The sequence below is a fragment of the Schistocerca nitens genome, chromosome 1, assembly GCF_023898315.1.
Source record: "Schistocerca nitens isolate TAMUIC-IGC-003100 chromosome 1, iqSchNite1.1, whole genome shotgun sequence".
In the NCBI taxonomy this organism is placed as follows: domain Eukaryota; kingdom Metazoa; phylum Arthropoda; class Insecta; order Orthoptera; family Acrididae; genus Schistocerca; species Schistocerca nitens.
Genome location: NC_064614.1, coordinates 502,591,957 through 502,613,779, shown reverse-complemented (window position 1 = coordinate 502,613,779; position 21,823 = coordinate 502,591,957).

The window sequence follows — 21,823 nt, the reverse complement described above, 5'->3', positions numbered from 1 at the left end:
GTATAGGTTATGTGGTACCGCGCGCCGCGGAATCTGAATTCCCAACAGACGTCATGGACGTCGAAGACCCCTAGAGGTCTCTGCATCATCGCGCCGTAAGCTGTGATGGCGCGCGCCTCCTCGTCTACATTTAGAGTGAGGGCGCCACAGAGGAAGACGTGGTTGCAGCGGCCAATAGCGGCGTCCCCGATAGAGTACTTAAGCGCCTGACTCTCGCTCAGCCCGATCCCTCCAAAACCCAGGCGATCATTGTAGGCAAAACCACCCCTTCCTTCCGCCTCCTTGATTTCTACATCACCATCTATGGCCGTCCTATCGCCCTCACTCCCACCCTTAAGTACCTTGGCGTCACCCTCGACCGTCGCCTCTCCTGAACTCCCCACCTCCGGACAATCCAAGCCAAGGCACGCTCCCGACTCAATCTCCTAAAGCTCCTCTCTGGCCGTACGTGGGGTCTGGACCCCTCCACCATCCTCCACACCTATAAATCCCTCATCCGCCCTATCCTTTGTTATGTCCATCCGGCTTGGATCTCCGCCCCCCCTCCCTTTTATAAATCCCTCCAAATCCTTGAACGCCATGCTCTCCGCCTCGCCTATCGCATCCGTCTCCCCTCCCCCACGCGGATCCTGTATGATCTCATCCCCTTCCCCCACCTCCTGCTTTTCCTTGAAAGGATACGGATCCTGTACACCTCCCGTAAACTCGACCCTCCTCACCCGCTCGTCTCCCCGATCCTCTCCCACCCCCGCCCGCTGCCGCGCCTGTATGCCCACGTCCCACCTGGTCTCCATCTCTCCACCCTCCTTACCCTCTCCCAAGGTGGCTTCCGCCAGCTCCCCCTCCCTGATGATGTCCTTCTCCCCTCCATCTACCCCTCCTATCAACTTTGACCCTGCCCCCCCCACTTCCTGTGTCCTTTCCTTTAGGCACCCTCCCTCCCTTCTCTTCCCTTCCCTTCCCTTCCCTTCTCTTTCCTTTTTCCCCGTCACCTCCCTCCACCGCTCTTCCCCCGGGCTTCCCCTCCCCCTTCCTCCCTCCCCCCTTTCTCCCCTGCCCGTGGCATCTCTGCTCTCCCCTCTCGCTCTCCCACTCCCCTTCCTCCTCCTCCTCTCTTGGCAGGTCCCCGGACTCGCACACGCATAGTGAACATTCGCGCGCCGGAGATCATCGCCATTAGTGTCTCGTGTGTGTGTCTTCGTTTGTGTTTAGTGTTTGTTCGCTGGAACGCCGCCACTGTTCACGTGTACCATCGCCATCGTCCCTGTTTTGTGCGCCATGTCCACTAGTGTCAGTGGTGCTTTCTCATCAGGCGTGAACGGCTCCGTGTTTTTTGTTTTTTGGTGTCTACATTGTTTTGCCCGCCATTTTTGATTGTATTCTCTGTGTCCCCTCTCTTTCTTACTTATTGTAAATCTCAAGGCTGAAGAGCGGCGCACTCAGCTGCTGCCAGCCCGCCTTATGTAAGGTGATAAAAATTACAATAAAGGAAAAAAAAAAAAGCTCAGCCCGTTTCCCCCCTTCCATCCTGTTTTCTCCCCGCCAAACCTCTCCCTACCTCCCTTCTCCCCCCCCCCCCCCGAGTCCTTTGGTATTCCCCTCCTCTGCCTTCCCCACTCCCTGTCGCGTCTGCCCAGCACCCCCCACCCCTCTTATGGGTCTTCATCCTCCATCGGCTCCTTTCCCTCCTCCGCCCATGGCTTTTCCTCTTCTTCCCCCCCTTTTTTACTTTTCCAAAAAATGGTTCAAATGGCTCTGAGCACTATGGGACTCAACTGCTGAGGTCATTAGTCCCCTAGAACTTAGAACTAGTTAAACCTAACTAACCTAAGGACATCACAAACATCCATGCCCGAGGCAGGATTCGAACCTGCGACCGTAGCGGTCTTGCGGTTCCAGACTGCAGCGCCTTTAACCGCACGGCCACTTCGGCCGGCCTACTTTTCCATCATCTGTCCAGTTTCCCCCCACATGCTCTCGGCTGTGGTACAGTTTTTTGTCAGATTTAAAATTCTCTTCGAACAGCTAGAATTTCGGAATTGTAACTTCTAGTTTCATGTCAAAAAGCGATCGTAATGCAGCAGCCCTATAGCTGTTAATCCACACTCCGACGATGCAATAACTTCTCCGTTATCCTGAAAAAGTATTGCGATAAATTCAGACATTTTTGCAAGTTATTATCATTCATCCCTCAAAGCTTTTGACAAAACAGATCTGACTACTTAATTGAAATCTCGAGCGACGCTGAATGGTGTTTACTAGCTGTAACTACTGGTCAACCACTCACACACGATGTTTCTGATCTTGAATGTACGTATATGTAGCCTCCTACTCACTAACCGCCCTTAGCAGTACACTGTAACAAAATTTCTGTTAGTTCTTTGAGTGTAAATATTCCTGCTGATATTAGCATCAAATTAGTCAGGAAATGTCAAGTCTACTAAAATATTTATTGCTTCCTATTTGTTTTGCAATGATTGAAACGTGTGGTTCCTGAAGAGGGGCAGGAGCCTTTTCAGCAGTTGCAGGGGCAACAGTCTGGATGGTTGACTGATCTGGCCTTGTAACACTAACCAAAACGGCCTTTCAGTGCTGGTACTGCAACGGCTGAAAGCAAGGGGAAACTACAGCCGTAATTTTTCCCGAGGGCATGCAGCTTTACTGTATGGTTAAATTATGATGGCGTCCTCTTGGGTAAAATATTCCGGAGGTGAAATAGTCCCCCATTCAGATCTCCGGGCGGGGACTACTCAGGAGGACATCGTTATCAGGAGAAAGAAAACTGGCGTTCTACGGCTCGGAGTGTGGAATGTCAGATCCCTTAATCAGGCAGGTCGGTTAGAAAATTTAAAAGGGGAAATGGATACGTTAAAGTTAGATATAGTGGGGATTAGTGAAGTTCGGTGGCAGGAGGAACAAGACTTCTGGTCAGGTGAATACAGGATTATAAATAACAAATCAAATAGGGGTAATGCAGGAGTAGGTATAATAATAAATAAAAAATAGGAGTGCCAGTAAGCTACTACAAACAGCATAGTGAAGCATTATTGTGGCCAAGATTGACATGAAGCCCACGCCTACCACTGTAGTACAAGATTATGTGCCAACTAGCTCGGTAGATGACGAAGAAATTGATGAAATGAACGATGAGTTAAAAGAAATTATTGAGATAGTGAAGGGAGACGAAAATTTAATAGTCATCGGTGACTGGAATTCAATAATAGGAAAAGGAAGAGAAGGAAACATAGTAGGTGAATATTGAATGGTGGTAAGAAATGAAAGAGGAAACCGCCTGGTAAAATTTTGCACAGAGCATAACTTAATCATAGCTAACACTTGGTTCAAGAATCATAAAAGAAGGTTGTATACCTGGAAGAATCCTGGAGATACTAAAAGGTATCAGATAGATTATATAATGGTAAGACAGAGATTTAGGAACCAGGTTTTAAATTGTAAGACATTTCCAGGGGCAGATATGGATTCTGACCACAATCTCTTGGTTATGAACTGCAGATTGAAACTGAAGAAACTGCAAAAAGGTGGGAATTTAAGGAGATGGGACCTGGATAAACTGAAAGAACTAGAGGTTGTAGAGAGTTTCAGGGAGAGCATAAGGGAACAATTGACAGGAATGGGGGAAAGAAATACAGTAGAAGAAGAATGGGTAGCTCTGAGGGATGAAGTAGTGAAAGCAGCAGACGATCAAGTAGGTAAAAAGACGAGGGGTAATAGAAATCCTTGGGTAACAGACGAAATGTTGAGTTAAATTGATGAAAGGAGAAAATATAAAAATGCAGTAAATGAAGCAGGCAAAAAGGAATACAAACGTCTCAAAAATGAGATCGACAGGAAGTGCAAAATGGCTAAGCAGGGATGGGTAGAGGACAAATGTAAGGATGTAGAGGCATATCCGAGTAGGGGTAGCATAGATACTGCCTAAAGAAAATTAAAGAATCCTTTGGAGAAAAGAGAACCCCTTGTATGAATATCAAGAGCTCAGATGGCAACCCAGTTCCAAGCAAAGAAGGGAAAGCAGAAAGGTGGAAGGAGTATATAAAGGGTCTGTACAACGATAATGTACTTGAGGACAATATAATGGAAATGGAAGAGGATGTAGATGAAGATGAAATGGGAGGTATAATACTGCGTAAAGAGTTTGACAGAGCACTGAAAGACCTAAGCTGAAACAAGGACCCGAGAGTAGACAACATTCCATTAGAACTACTGATAGCCTTGGGAGAGCCAGCCCTGACAAAACTCTACCATCTGGTGAGCAAGATGTATGAGACAGGCGAAATACCCTCAGACTTCAAGAAAAATATAATAATTCCAACCCCAAATAAAGCAGGTGTTCGCAGATGTGAAAATTACCGAACTATCAGTTTAATAAGCCATGGCTGCAAAATACTAACACGAATTCTTTACAGACGAATGGAAAAAATGGTAGTAGCCGATCTCGAGGAAGATCAGTTTGGATTCCGTAGAAATGTTGGAACACGTGAGGCAATACTGACCCTACGACTTATCTTAGAAAATAGATTAAGGAAAGGCAAACCTACGTTTCTAGCATTTGTAGACTTACATAAAGCTTTTGACAATGTTGACTGGAATACTCCCTTTCAAATTCTGAAGGTGGCAGGGGTAAAATACAGGGAGCGAAAGGCTATTTACAATTTGTTCAGAAACCAGATGGCAGTTGTAAGAGTCGAGGGGCACGAAAGGGAAGCAGCGACTGGGAAGGGAGTGAGACAGGGTTGTAGCCTATTCCCGATGTTATTCATCTGTATATTGAGCAAGCAGTAAAGGAAACAAAAGAAAACTTCGGAGTAGGTATTAAAATCCATGGAGAAGAAATAAAAACTTTGAGGTTCGCCGATAACGTTGTAAGTCTGTCAGAGACAGCAAAGGACCTGGAAGAGCATCTGAACGGAATGGACAGAATCTTGAAAGGAGGATATACGATGAACATCAAGAAAAGCAAAACGAGGATAATGAAATGTAGTCGAATTAATTCGGGTTGATGCTGAGGGTATTAGATTAGGAAATGAGACACTTAAAGTAGTAAAGGAGTATTGCTATTTGGGGAGCAAAATAACTGATGATGATAGAAGTAGAGAGGATATAAAATGTAGACTGGCAATAGCAAGGAAAGCGTTTCTGAAGAAGAAAAATTTGTTAACATCGAGTATAGATTTAAGTATCAGGATGTCGTTTCTGAAAGTATTTGTATGGAGTGTGGCCATGTATGGAAATCAAACGTGGACGATAAGTAGTTTGGACAAGAAGAGAATAGAAGCTCTCGAAATGTGGTGCTACAGAAGAATGCTGAAGATTAGATGGGTATATCACGTAACTAATGAGGAGGTATTGAATAGAATTGGGGAGAAGAGGAGTTTGTGGCACACCTTAACTAGAAGAACGGATCGGTTGGTAGGACATGTTCTGAGGTATCAAGGGATCACCAATTTAGTATTGGAGGGCAGCGTGGAGGGTAAAAATCGTAGAGGGAGACCAAGAAATGAATACACTAAGCAGATTCAGAAGGATGTAGGTTGCAGCAGGTTCTGGGAGATGAAGAAGCTTGCACAGGATAGAGTAGCATGGAGAGTTGCATCAAACCAGTCTCTGGACTGAAGACCACAACAACACCAATAATTACATTGTTTCCTTTCAAATACTAGTATTAACACATGTGCCAATGTACTGGAAGTTATAGCTTGTAAACCGTATGTCTGAACATCATCTTCTCATAGTCCACCCACTATACACATTCTTTGTACCATGCATCTATGACGCTGAAATTGAGACATACATGTCATTCATACTTAAATATCTCATGAAAATACCTTCTCCAAGTTGTAGGTTATCTCAATAATAGACCATAAATTGGTTCATTATTCACTATGCAACAATAAACTTATTTATTGACAGCATAGCAATAATTATGCAGTGGGTACTACACTTTTGTAAGAACTACACAGTATTATTATTATTATTATTATTAGTGGCTGTGAGAAGACACAAAGCAACAACAACCTGAAGTCTTCCAGTTTCTGCCACTTCAAAAGTAGGGAGTCCAGTACTCAAGTGAGTGCTGTGCTTATATTTTAGCTTAGTTAATTTTAAATGGGGATACACGGTGCGGGTGAAGCAAGTTTAGGTACAGAGAGGAGTAGTTAAGAGGAAGTATGTTTTGCAAGGAGTGTCTACTCTTTTTTCTGAGTATGAATGTTAAGTAGCACTCATTGAGAATCACCTTGTTAGAAATAATCAGTTCCAACTGTCTCAATGAGTCATTAGCTTGTGGTTTAATAAAACACTTATAAAAACAAAATATTCAAAATTTTAAAAATTAAAGTGTTGAAAGAAAATTATTTTTCGTCATATAGTTTAGTTAGTCACAAATGCTGGTGATGTAAGCGAGAAGGTGGGGGAGGCTAGAAGCAATTATCTGATTTCATTCAGGGGCAATGGTCTCAGAAATGTCGCTAACTGTTGCAGCGGACAGTTCGGCACCAGTCACCAAATCCTTCCTTTTTACAGAGAATTACCAACACAGATTAAATATTCACCACTTTTCAATCGTCACAGCCGGCTGCAACAACTCTTTAGTGCATTACTGTGGGCGTCGGCCGCCACAAGACATTGTGTTCACCAACCCACATCGTCCTCCTCGTGAAATTGGTATCAACGTGGTGCTAAATTCATGAAAGTGTTGTACGATTCGTGTACCTAGGCTGACTCATTAACACAGACGAACATTGCCTTCTTAATCTCATACATACCACCGAACTGTATTTCAGATTCATATCTTTAATTCCACAAGTGCATAATGCCTGTTCCGGTCAGCCTTCATGCCTCCACAACCAGTGTTTACATTCTGAATCAATGGCACGTGGTTCCCCACAGCTCGCAATTCGATTGCCCGTAGGGGTGTGATTAGTGTATTCACGATCTTTTTCACTAATGCATAAAGTATCGTCATCAATGGTGCTATAGCCGCCACTTTATATTCGTCTGTTGTGCATTCAATGTAATGTCTTCTTTCGCTTATGATGACGAATGATATTTCAAGTACCTCACTGATGTATGTGGCATATCTTCTCAGAATTGACTGCCTTCTTCCTGCTATATTAGCTGCCAATGACAGTGATCTCGCAGTGTAGAGTTTAAGAGTATGATGCTTGTTTCATTCCATCATCTAGATACCAACTTGTCACTCGTGACGATAACTGAGTGACATCAAGGTAACATTGTCGAATTGCTACGCTTTTAATAACTCTAGTTTTTCTCGCAACAGTACACCGTCCAAGACACAGATATACCACAATATGACTTAAGCATTCTCATAACTACTGAGAATTATACTTTGCCATAATTTCACGACTTCATAAATCTTATGATTTCGGAGGGCTGAAAACATTTTACTTTCCTGAAACCTACGTCATGTGAAACCGAGAAAGTTTTATATTCATCTCAGTGAGAGAAAATACCTTTTTGCTTCGATTTTTTTTTCACTCATGACACACATAAGTGTATCCATCTTCTAATAAGATATGCAAACAGTGCCACAATGACAACCAAGAGATCAATGAAACGAGGTGGTTAGAAACAGTTTGAAAAGCTTGTCAGGGTATTGTTCTGATAAATAATTGTTAAGAAAAACATTCGATAGGTCGTGCCGTTCCCGAGTTATTTAGCATTGAAGTTAGCCAATTAGGTCGCTGCACGCGCGAATTCTACCACTCTCACGTCCTAAAATGCGGTAATGCACAGACATCTGTGGGTCCGTGAGTTACCAATTGTTGAAATGCTCATTACCAGTTAAAATTTGACTTTTTGGGAGGTGATAAATTTAAGCTAGGTGAGCAAAAGCACGTTTGTTAACAGTCTGAGGAAACTAAACGAAGTATATGTTTGGCGACACCGCCTCTGGCAGGCTGCTTGAACCTGCACGCGCAACGAGCTCATCAGCTAACTTCTATGCCAAGCGAATCCGGATAAGCGGAGCATTTCGAATTTTTGGCTGAATAATCATTCCTCAGCGCAACATCCCTTGCAACACCCTTAAAAGCTTTTCAGATTGTTTCTATCTACCATGTATTCCAATTCGCGTGTATTTGTATATTTGTTTCAGCATCTTCCTCAAAAATTGTGTTCCAAATACTCATTAGATTGCCTGTTGCGAATTTTTATCCCACAATCAGTTGTTCGTGCCTTTGTCAAATATTCGCAACACTTTGTAGGACGAAACAACATCAGAACGACGAAATATGAAGGCCTTAATCACGTGCTGCCAAGTAAAACTCATGTTTTCCTGTTTCGCCAACGGCCGTGCCGCAGTGGCAACACCGGCTTCCATCAGATCACCGAAGTGCTCTCGGGCTTGACTAGTACTTGGGTGGATCACTGTCCGGGTCTGCCGACTGCTGTTCACAATTGCAGTGCACTCAGTCCCTGTGAGGCCAACTGAGGCCCTACTTGATTGAGAAGTAGCGACACCGGTCGCGAAAGTCGACAACGGCCGGGAGAGCAGTGTGCTGACCACATATCCCTCTGTATCCGCATCCGGTGATGCCTACGGGTTGAGGATGACAGGGCGGCCGTTCGGTACTGTAGCTCCTTCAAGGACTGTTCAGACGGTGTTTGTTTTTTTTATTCTTGTTTCACGACAGTGCTAACGGAATGCTTTGCACATTGTCCGTCCCAGAAACACTAAAATAGATCGACAGAAAGTAACAGCTTTTCTCTTTTCTGCAGTCAAATCAAATCTGTGACAAATCACTCCATTAACTCCGTTAGCTTCCTGCAGCTAGCAAGACAAAGGCTTAGAGTTCCGACTAATGAAGGTCCACTGTTTTAAAGAAACGTCGTGAATTAACAATATGAACTACGTAGACTTTTCCGCATTTTTTTAAAATTTTGCTTTTCAGCAGCTTTTCTATCAAATCGATGTGACAGCAGCCTTTACCAAACTCTGGACTTTGGTTTCCCTATTTAATTCTGTTTCTCTCGAACCACCTTGACTCACAGAACGCCTTAAGTGTTTTAGATTTCCCATGGCAATACCGTTAGCTGCGTTATCGGTTAACGTTGGTTATAGACTATCTGACATTTTCCTCTAGCCGTTCTTTTTTCTGTGCACTTTATTTTCTTCCCCTGATTGTTCACGTATTTCATTTAGCACGACGAGAGAACAGCCGTCAGGCGGTCTCCTAAACCAATGCAAATTGGGTGATGTGGCACATTAGTGGGGGTTCACTCAAATCCACTTCTAGCCATCCATGCTTGAGTTTTAGTGGCTTCTTCAGATCACTAAAGCAGGCAACTTTTTAAACAAGGCCACATTAGTCTTCTTTCCCCAGTCTTGTCAATGTCTGAATACCTGTTGCATCCCTCAATATCTCGACGTCGACAAGACGTAAAATTTTGACCATTCTTCATTTCAGTGAAAGTTTAAAACTTGTACATGTTAGAAAGTCACGTGGTTTCAGAATCTTCTCGTTTCTGATAAATAAACACCACTAAACTAGTCGTGTATAATCACTGCGGTAATAATGACGACAAAATAGCTGATTTCGAAACAACTGACCATGGGATAGAAAAGCAGTTGAAATCGCTCAAGAGAGGGAAGGCCACTGGACGTGGCGGGATCTGCCTAGAGTACGGGAAAGAACTCGCCCTCTTCTAGCAGCAGTGGACCATAGGGCTTTGGAGGAGTGAAGTGCTACTGATAATTGGATCATTACCATTTTCAAGAATGCTCGTCGAACAGACGCACAAAACTATTGTCCGGTCCCTCTGATATCGGTCAGTTCTAGAGTTTTGGAACGTGTTTACGCTCGCTGACATTTCTGGAAGAAACCAAAACCTGTTCCGAAAACAACGATCGTGTGAAACTCAGATCGTTCTGTTCGCCCACGAAACCCAGGACTCACCATATAAAGGTGCCAAGGTAGACGCCATATTCCTTGACTTCCGGAAGGAATTCTATACAGTACTAAAATGCCACCTACTGAACAAAATACGAGCTTATGGGAATATCAGACAAACTGTGTGGCTGGATTTAAGAGTTTCTTCAAGGAAGACCTGCTGAGGATCGACGCCTGGTCTAGAAGTTGCAATTCACCATCAGCTTCAACAAATTCAACACACTGCAAATACATAGACAGAAAAACCATTTATTGTATGATTAAAAAATTGCAGAACAGTCACTGGAAGCAGTTACTTCCATAAAACATCAAGAAGTATGCGTACGGAGCGATATATGTGGAACGGGCACATAAAATTAATCGCGAGTAAGGAAGATGCCAGACAGAGTCATCGTTAGACTTCTCAGGAAATGCAGTCCATCAAAAAAGGAAATGACTTACTAATCACTCGTTCGACCAATACTTGAACATCGCTGGTAATGCAAGATCCGTACCAGATCAGCCTGGTAAAGGAAATAGAGAAAATCCAAAGAAGAGTGCGCTTTTCGCTACAACTCCGTTTAGTAAACTCGAAAGTGTTACATAGATGATCAACGAACTGCAGAAGCAGACGCTGCGAAAGAGTCATGCCGCGTCACGGTGTGGATTATTCTTAAATTTGAGATAGCGTACGTCCCTAGATGAGTGAACAAATATATTGCTTCCTCCTGCATATATCTGGCGAATAGGTCACGAAAATAAAATTAGAGAGACTCGAGGGGCTGGGGTTGGGTTGTTTGGGGTAGGAGACCAGACAGCGAGGTCATCGGTCTCATCGAATTAGGGAAGGACGAGGAAAGAAGTCGGCCGTGCCCTTTCAAAGGAGCCATCCCGGCATTTGCCTGGGGCGACTTAGGGAAATCACGGAAAACCTAAATCAGGATGGCCGGACGCGGGATTAAACAGTCGTTCTCCCGAATGCGAGTCCAGTGTGCTAACCACTGCGCCACCTCGCTCGGTAGAGAGACTCGAGCTCACACGGAGGCTTAATGACGGTTGTTCTTCCTGCGAACATTCGCGACTGCAACAAGAAAGGGGGAAAATGACAGTGGTAGACAAAGTACCCTCCGTCATACACCAGAAGGGGACTTGCGAAGTATAGATATACACGTATATACGTTACAAGTAACCATTTTCCACAACTGGAGCTAAATGCTGCTCAAAATACCAAGTGGAGCCGTAACAAACTTTTTGTTGGAAAACATTTTGACTATTATGAACGATCGTCAAGCAACATCAAGCACATGTTCATTCAACTACTAGAGAAACGGCGTTCCTCTACCTGAACGTGTGGTTGTTGATCCTTTTATAATGGCCTCATACAAGCTGGAAACCGGTTGTGATTTTTGACGAAAATCTATCACAAGTGGAACCACTATTTTCCCTTCAATATACATAACACAGGAACGACAATGTTAGTGACGGAAAAGGGAACAGACTATTTGACTAAGGCACCTTGTGCATAAAAATTCCGAGAGTAAAATTTAGAGTAAATAGATTGTTAAAAACTACTTTCTTGATAAGGGATACAAATATTATCCCCCCCACCATCACATTTTCGGATAGTTCATTTCAGAGACGGATTCCTTGAAAAGCGAATATTTTCACAGAAATTGTTGCTCTGTCTGAGTAAAAGTAAGCCAAGAACGCTTCAAAATTTGAGCACATGTAGCAGTTAACAGGGAGTGTTGTAGTCTCTGTGCTTGTCTACACATAGCCAACGTTAATGCAAGTAGGATGGCCTAATGTGGTCTAGAAGATTGTGGGCTCCCTCCAATTTCTCGGCCCTCGCTGCTCGCAGCCGCAATAGGTAAACTCATTTAATCTAGTTGATATTCATTCTTGGTCTGAAAGGTTAGAGGAGGGGCAGCAGGCACAGTAGCAGATTATATTTGGGGTCACAGGTGCACTTTTACAAACTGAGTCATTTTATACATCATTAACAGCAAAAACTCTATTTATACACTCATCACACCCCACAAGCGCAAACTGCAAGGTAGTGAAATTATAATTTCAACTACTTTCGAAGTATACAGGTATAAATTTAATAAAGTAGCTGAAATTATACTTTCAGCTTCTTTAGAAGTAAAGTAATGCATAGGCAGATTCAGAGTAAAAATTCCACGTCATGAAATTCCTTATTATTATTATTATTATTATTTTTATTCTTTTCATAGAATAAAATTTTATTAAGCTTTCCGATTCTCAAAAATACAAAACTTTCAGCACCATCTGAAGGAAACCCTAGAGGGATTTTTCTTCTCTCTTTCTCTCATCTCTTCCCTCCAGGGCTTTTGCGAAGTCCACATGAAGTCTGGACCCATCTGGTCCTATCTTCTTTGAGGGGACAGAGCTCGGACACAGCGACTTGATGATCGATAATCCCCACTGCTTGGATCACCAGCTCGCTCCTGGCCTGGGACACTCAGAGAGCAAATGTATTCAGTCGAAATTTGTATATATAGCTGGAATCTGAATAACGAAATACACAAGATATGAAATCAAGATGGGCACCGAGTGAGATCACAAGTATTTTCTTCGTCCGCTAAAATAACTTATTTAAGAGGAAATAGTGTCAAATTAAAGTTCTCTTTGTTTTGTATACTTGCTGTAGTGTCCTAGTGTCCGTTCTTGTCTCACAACTGAATATTAGCGACCCAACAGCGATTGTTCTGGAAAAAACTTGTTCTTTAGCTGAAGTCCCGATAATCGCGACATAATCCGAAATTTTGCGTGACATAAACACAAAAAATTCTATTCAGGTGTTCTTGATAGTGCAAAATTCGTTTAAAAAAGACTGCTACTAGTTTCATCAGTGTCTATTGTCGCAACAAGAGTGTAATTAAACGTTTCTAAATCGTACTTAACTAACACATTTCGTATTGTTTACTAGTTAGACAGACGCGATCTAGGCCTAAATTTTCCGAGTTATAAATGTTTAAAAACCTGAGCAAACACGCCTGTAACGTATATTGTCTAAAAGCAAATTAATTGCAACTTCATTCTTCTGTCTAAAGCAGTACAACAGAAAACAACCAACGCACATAAGACCTTTGAGTCGTTGTTTGTTTACACACAGCCAACCTCGCGTCCTTGACAAATTTAAAATATCCTTTAAACTTAATTATTCTTTCGAAACTGACCATGAGTGAGAAATGTTGGAGCTGGTATAGGGTAGTGAGTAGAGGGACTTGATGCCAATCTTGTAGGAAATATTTTCACTGGGGGGCATGCAGTGGGGAGAATGCTGGGAGAACAGAAGAGGCTCTCTCCTGAAACTGCAGAGTATGCAGTAGGAACATTTTCATTGGGTACAGGAAAGGAAAATCTGTGCCCTTCAGGCACAGTTGGAGGAAGCAAGGAAGAAACTCGTAAGGATCAAGAGAGAGGAGGGTGGTTGGGAACTGGCAGCTGGTAGGAGGATAGGAAGAAAGAGAAAGGGATCTGTTTTATCATAAACACAAAAAACAGGTATCTACCACTGCCAGAGTTAAGTGGAGAAGAGCCTCAGGTATAACGAGGAGTAGGAAATGTGCAGCACACTTCAACCGAGGCTAAGAAGCCTAGGAATGCGCAAAGTGTTAGGAAGAAGAAAGTGCTGCTGCTAGGTAGTAGCCATGGGCGAGGTGTAGGTCGTTAGTTACAAGAAAGTTTAGGGGCAGCGTTCCAGGCCACCAGTATCTTCAAGCCAAATTCAGGGCTAAGTAATGTGATAGACGACCTAGGGTCTTTATGTAAGAACTTTACAAAAGAGGACCATGTAGTGATAGTGGGTGTGGCGGGAAACAGTCTGGACAGGGATTGGGCGTATGACAGAGGTGGTGACCTGGACAAGATAGCTTCCCTGACTCATGGCACCAACGTACACTTTGTTGAGCTGTTCTGGCGCCATGATCGACCACACCGTGATGGAGCTGTAACGCGAATCAGTGTGCAGCCAACTTTGCTCATGTTTCTCTGGTGTCTGTCGGGACTATCAACAGATGGGGTTTCACTAGGCATGGCCTACACCTAAACAGGACTGGGGAGGGAAGATTGGTACAGCTGATTCATGAAAGTATAGGGAGTGGATCTCGGGCCACACATGGTCAAATACCTGTTGTCATAGGTAGGGAAAGTAGGTCTTTTTTTGGATAAATGCAGACAACGGGTTTCCTGCCAAAAGAGTATCTCCAGCACTTTAAAATATACTGAAACAATCACTCATAAGACAGATTTTAACACCTCAAACATCACATGTCACAAAGAAAAACAAACATTGGAAAGATTAACATGGGGCATTTCACAGACAGCAATCCTCCATCAAAACATGCAATCAATAAAAAATAAAATGCAACTATTAGAAGTTGAGATCCAATCTTTGAACTGCAAAGTAGTTTGTATGACTGAGCACTGGTGTGGAGACACAGAAATCCAACATGTAGTATTATCATTGTATGAAAAGACAAACTGTTGCTGCAGAACTACTTCAAGGGGTGGAGGATCATGCATTTATATCATAAAAGGAACATAGTTCAAATCAAGACATGACCTTAGTACCGTAAATGAAGAGAAACACTTTGAAATATCAGCTACTGAATTAACAGGGCTTGATATCACCAAGAAATTAATCATTTTGTGTGTGTATAGATCTCCCAGTGGTAGCGTGGACACTTTTTTGAATAAATTAACAGACGTTCTAGATAAAGTCTCAAGTACAAACGTCAGCATAATTCTGTGTGGGGACATTAACATCAACACTAACATCACAAATGAATCCAGCAGCACCTTCATAAACATCCTTCAAAGTTTTGGCATTTCCCTATTGGTCAATAGTGCAACAAGGGTTACCACAACTTCGTCAGTAATTGACCATGTGGTCACAAATATGGACAGGGAAAAATGTGATGCAGCTGTAGGAGATCTTGAACTATCAGACAACAGTAAACTCAGGCATCGAATCATTCACTAAACCACGAGCCTACAAATGACATCTGTCAGAAATCAAAATAAAAGATTTTTCAAAAGAACTAGAAAAACAAAATTGGGATGAAGTGTGTAAGGAAACCAATGTGAATATCAAATTCTCTAAACTCTCCATGTTGCAGTTCTGTATCAACATCTCACAAAAACAGATGGATAACAGCAGGTATTAAGAAGACCTCCCAAACACTTAAACACCTCAGTCCCATGAAAAAGATTCGCAATGATCTGGAATTCTTAAATTTCTATCATAGATACAAAAAGATCTATAGGAAGGTGCTGATTGCCGCAAAAAATTCATTTAAGGACGAAATAATACATAATACAGAGAATAAAAGCAAAGCAGTCTGGGATGTTACAAAAAAGGAAATGGGGAGAGGCAAACAAATGCAGAATAACATACTGCTAAGGTAGGGGGATAAAGTAATAAATCATCCACAGCACTTAGCAAACTATGTAAGTGAGCATTTTTCAAGTATTACAGAGAAGTTACAGCAAAAATTCCCCCAAACAAATATAACACCTGTAAATAATATTGCACTAAATACAATGATGTTCCTTCCAACCACAGAGAATGAAGTCAGTAAAACAATTCAAAAACTAAATAATAAAAAGTCAGTATGCTTAGATAAAGTACCAATGTTTCTACTGAAACAATGCATAGGGATTATACAAGGCCCCATAACAAATATAATAAATGAATCCTTCACATCAGGACTTTACCAGAGCAGTTAAAACAGGCAAGAGTTGTACCTTTGCTTAACAAAGGTAATGTGGAAGACATAGGAAATTACCGGCCCATTTCCCTGCTGGCAGCATTCTCAAAAGTAATAGAAGCAGTTATGAAAGCCAGATTAATGAATTACCTGAATAAATACAATATTTTAAGACAATCACAGTTTGGTTTCCAAAGTGTCAAAAATACGGAGTCAGCCATAGTAGAATTCACAAAAGTTGTTCTTGATGCTCTTGATGAAGACGAGTGTCTCACAGGCATATTTTTGGATTTTTCAAAGGCGTTTGATACAGTCAACCACAAGATTCTATTAAATAAATTAGAAGCATTAGGAATAGGGGGGATAGCTAATGACTGATTTAGATCATACGTAACAGATAGGGTTCAAAGAGTAAAGATAACACATACTTCAAATAGAGCTAAACATTTAGTAAACCACTTATCAGAACCAAAATACATTAATATAGGGGTTCCGCAAGGTAGCATATTAGGACCAATACTGTTCCTAATATTCATCAATGACTTTCCCAGTAGTGTTACTCATAGTGAAAAAAATCCTCTTCGCTGATGACAGCAATTTTATAGTCACTGAGAAAACAAGAGAACTCCTTGCCGAGAAAGCAAATGAAACTCTCAAGTAAGTTTATGATTGGCCAATAAGTAATAAAGTTTCATTGAACATAAAAAACCTGATGCCATGAACTTCAGTTTGAAGAGGAAAAGTAACAATGTTAAATTAAATGCAGATGGCACCTCTATAGACTGTGTAACAAATGCAAAATTTCTAGGAATTAATACTGATTCTCAGATGAAGTGGTGTGAACACACAAAGGTACTTGCAAACAGAATGTCATCAGCATTTTATGCCCTTAGAATCCTATCGTCATTGGGTAACATGTAGTGTCTTTTAGTTAAATATTATTTATATGTACACTCAATTCTTAGCTATGGAATTGTTTTTTGGGGAAAAAATGCACAAAATATGAACACAATTTTAAAACTCCAGAAAAGAGCCATAAGAATAACAACCAAAAATACTAGTCGAGATCATTATAATGATCTGTTCAGAACACGAGATTGTAACTGCTCGATGTGAATACATTTACCAGTCAGTTGTACACATCAAAAATAACATTGGTAATTACTGCACAAACAGCTCCGTCCATGACCATGCAGCAAGAGACAGACTCAACTTACATTTACCAAGAAAAAATAAACATAACACTCAAAACAGTATTTTCTGCCAAGGAATAAAACTGTACAATAAATTACCAAAAGAGATTAAAGAAATTGCCAAGATACGCTTATTTAAAAAGGCAGCTAAAAGGTACTTGTTATGCAATACATTTTATACATTGAAGGATTACTTAGCTAAAACAGAGTAGGGGTTTGGTAAAGAATGTTATACGAATGCATAGGAATAATAATTATTATAACATATACAACATTCCACATAACACCTTCACTTTATGTTTTCTTCCTTCTTTTTTCCTTTCTAGAAATACTTAGCTATGCATAGCACAATACTAGCACCTCTTCCTCTTTCTGAGCTCGACATCTCACTCATTATGGAGGGATGCTCACTCAGTTTTTCAGGATAGCAAATGTGAAGTTGTGGTACAGAAAATGGCCCAGAGATCACCAGTGTGTGTGTGTGTGTGTGTGTGTGTGTGTGTGTGTGTGTGTGTGTGTGTGTGTGTGTGTGGTGTTACAAAACAATGTGTGTATAGTGTGTGTAGTGACTGATAGTGAGATATGAGTGAACAATGTGGCATTACATTATTTATTTGTAAAAAAAGTATTGTATACTAGGAGTCTCTAACTAGAAGTCTGTAACTATATGAATGTACGAATTAGCTTATTTTAAATTGATCTAAATTTGTAAATAGTTTGACATGTCCTATATCCTTGTAAAAAGAGATCTGTGGATGACTAAAGCTACAACAACTACAACTACATTCTAAGAAAGCTATTTTTGTCAGTTTATTTGGGGACGAAAATAAATTATTTTCTTCACATCACTGTATTTAGTTGAAGAGACGAATTGTAAACTACTTGTAAGTGTGAATAAGAATATGCAAATTAAAATAAAAAATAAATAATTAATGTATAAGGTAAATGTCGTTCCCATACGAATTTCAATGGTAACTGCACCAGTGCCATCTTCTGACAGACGTATGAATCGAATTAGTTTCAGTAACACAGATGGCACACAAGTACGTAGAGTGAAACATATGAAAGATGACATAACTGTACTGTTTCATTCATGTATAGATACATCATTCGTATTGTTTGATGCACAAAACACGTTTCACATATACTTGAAACTTTATGACAGTCTCTGAAAATTTGTTTTTGTCAAGATTTTTTTTTTATTTTTAGAGAAAACTGAATTCTGATTGCATTTTTGCTCTGAAAAACTGCTACTCACAACACATGGAGGTAAGTTGGGTTGCAGAGCTCGCAGGGTCAAGGGACAAAATTTGTTGTTAATTTCTCAGACCTATTTTAACCGACTTTGAAAATTCAAAATGCTAACATAGTCTATATAACATGAGCTATCTGAAAATTATAGTGAAAACAATAGATATCATCTTCCTTTTGGCATACAAAATTTTTCAATTTTTATTTCTTCTATCTTTCTTAAAAGGTATATAAGCATGAAGTTAACCCTTCCATAAATTTTTAAATAATTTATTCTCTGATGCAATTTATAATTTTCAACCAAAATTCTGTACTGTAAATTGTATGCCAAATTCTTTTTCCCACACATTACTACATACATAAGTGTGTCATCCAGCATTTTATCTTTAAAAAGTGCAACTAATTTCATTGTAGTTTTCTGTGTGGCTAACACATTCGTTCTCCTAGATATATTTATTAAATAGATAGGATAATACTCAATAAAACTGATTGAGCTTACAGTAACATCACTATTCAATTGTGTAGTTCTTTCGAACTCTAGGGAAGTGTCTTATTCCTTTAGGTAATTATTTGATGGATCTAGATTCCACATTTATTGAGGAAAATTTTCGTTTCTTCCATTTTTATGTAGATATTCTGTAATTTAACACGATCGTATACAGAAGAGTGAACTTATTATTTTTTTTCCTTTTTCCCTGGAAAACAACGAAGATGAAATAAAGTATATGCACAGTCATAGAAATTTGTATTAAGTAACTCGAAATTTCTCATTCCACCCAATCCAGCAATCTCTACAGTTTGTGGTTCCCTTAAAGATTTCTGAGTTCAAGTGAACATTCCAATTCAAATTTATCCATAGAAGCACAGATTTCCATCGATTCTATGACAATTTTACCTTATTTTGGAAGTGTGGTCACATCTTTCAGCTTGATTATAGTCAGCCCATCAAAGTATTTGCATCTCTTCCAGCTGGACTCCAAGATAAAACTACAGTTACATCTCCTTCCCATATTACAAAAAATCCACTGAATAATTCTAATGGATAAATTACTTCATTTTTCTTACTTCTTATCTTTCCATTATTAAGGATATGACCTTCCATGGTTAACTCATTAGCTAGAGTCAATGCAATCGAATAAGAACCCATGAAGAAATAAATGGATATTCCATTCTAGACAACATAATTGTTTCCTTTCTTTATGGTGATAGCATCAAAAATTTTGATACATAATTGTTAATTAATTTTTTATTGAATTTTCCATCATAAGTCGGATAATCCGATTCTCATCCATCAGAATTAGCTATTACATTTGTAAAGTTCATGTATAAATGCACATGTTTAGGATGCGACCAGCCATCGCCAATATTTGTATTAGTCTCCAAGTTCATGTTGGAGAGATAAAATTATTTTTAGTCTTCTCATTCACAGGGAATGAATAGACAAAACAACTCTCAACTGTGTCATGATTTATTAATGATAAAATTTATGAAAACATTTCTAAAATAACTGTCACAGTAGCACCAATAATAACAATTTATTTGTCATTTTCATCAGTTATGTTTACTTCTAATTTCTGTACAGGATCAAAAATTGAGATACATACAGGATAATGTGGTTCACGAATTACTGGCCCACCAAACTCAATATTTAGTTTGAATGAAGTAATAATATTAATTTCTCTGTGAAAATGATCACAATGTTTCACAAACAATCCATCAGCCACATTAAAATTTATATATATTAATTCAAATGGAATAATTTTAGGAGCATCATTAGCAACTGTTTTTGTATTAACTTCAATAATTTGCCCACTAAGTCCTAGTACATTTCCAATAGTGTCTTCTGTATCCATATATATTTTAACATTACTTTCAATAATAATTCTGCATAAAATTTCGCTGTAATGATTATAATGGGCTTTCATGTATAAATAAATTTTTCTAAGTTTTTAAACTATACTGAATTTCTTTCATTTCTCCTTCAGTATATAATTTATTATTTTTTGATGTAATATTTGGAGTTAGAAGATCTTTATAAAAACCAACTAGTGCAACACTTGAAACGCCCCCTTAGAAAAATTGTACATGACTGTGCTAAACTGACACACAATATTTTTGGCGCAACGCTGGGTGGCATTGTTGTAATATTCGCTATTGTAGTGTTGGGCTGTTGGCTGTTAACAGCACATAGCATTGCGCAGTTTGAGGTGAGCCACCAGCAGTGGTGGATGTGGGGAAATGAGATGGCGCATTTTTGAGAGCGGATGATCTGGACGTGTGTCCATCAGAAACAGTAGATTTGTAAGAATGGATCTCAAAAACTGCTGTGTGTGTGTGTGTGTGTGTGTGTGTGTGTGTGTGTGTGTGTGTGTGTGTAGCAGTTCATGAGATCCATTCTTACAAATCTACTGTTTCTGATGGACACACGTCCAGATCATCCGCTCTCAAAAATGCGCCATCTCATTTCCCCACATCCACCACTGCTGGTGGCTCACCTCCAACTGCGCAACGCTATGTGCTGTTAACAGCCAACAGCCCAACACTACAATAGCGAATATTACAACAATGCCACCCAGCCACAGACTGTACACAGCACAGCCAGTGATTTTCATACAGAGTGCTATGTGGCGGTGGTGTTACCAATATAAGAACCTAAACAGCCTACTTACATAGCCCCCATGCTCCCACAAAAAATTTTACAAATTGTTTTGGGCAATGGCCAATACATATTTGTTAAAAATTTTTTCAAAATTACAATAACAAAGAAATCAAATGCACACACTTATTGATGCACTGTTGGTCAAAAGCTAAAATTTTCTCACTGTCCATAAAGACAGTCCTGATTATTCATCACAGTAAAATTGCAGTGTTTTTCTCAACGTCTGAGCAGTAAAAGAAAGTGCACACGGAAGTAATGGATTTCCATGCAGTCTTGAAGAAGTAGTGTTGTCCTTCAAACGGAAAGACAGTGCTGACTCTTGACATGCAGACAGGTAGTGGGCCACAACAGAGCAAACCCACAGCACAGTCAGTCGAAGTTTTGAAGAATACTGGTACGTAGGTCATCACAGAGCAGACCCACTGTAGTCCTGGTAGAGATTATGGTGCTGGTGGACCACCAGAGGTGCACACCCACTGCAGTCCTTGTAGAAATAATGGTATTGGTGGGCCATCAAAGATGCAGACCCACTGTAGTCCTTGTAGAGATGTCTAGCAGCCATCCGTTGCGACTGTGCAGGTGCATAACCACCATATAAAAGTCCATAAACCACCACTTGTGCACTCACAAAGGTTTTTTTCTAATTGGCTTAGAACTAGCAATGCTGTTAACCAGTCCCTTGCTGAATTATTAACACATGTGCAAACAGTATCAGTCCCTACTTCTCACATATTGTCCATATACTATGAGCAACAGAAACGTGTGCAGTGAAATGTAACTTACAAGTTACTTAATTTGATGAACTGGTGTCAATTACAATTTTATAACATAAGAATACAATAACAAAGGTACAAAATACATCATTAAAGAACATAATAGTACAGATAACATTTGTAATAATACAGACTTCACAAAAGAATAGAAATAGACATATACACCAGTGTTACAGGAATTACGACATAAGTAAATATACAAAATAATGAGAATAGTTTTGAAACATTACTTTCACACATGAGCATTGAAACAGAACGGAATTAATAATGTCTATAAACATCTTTACAAAGAAAATAA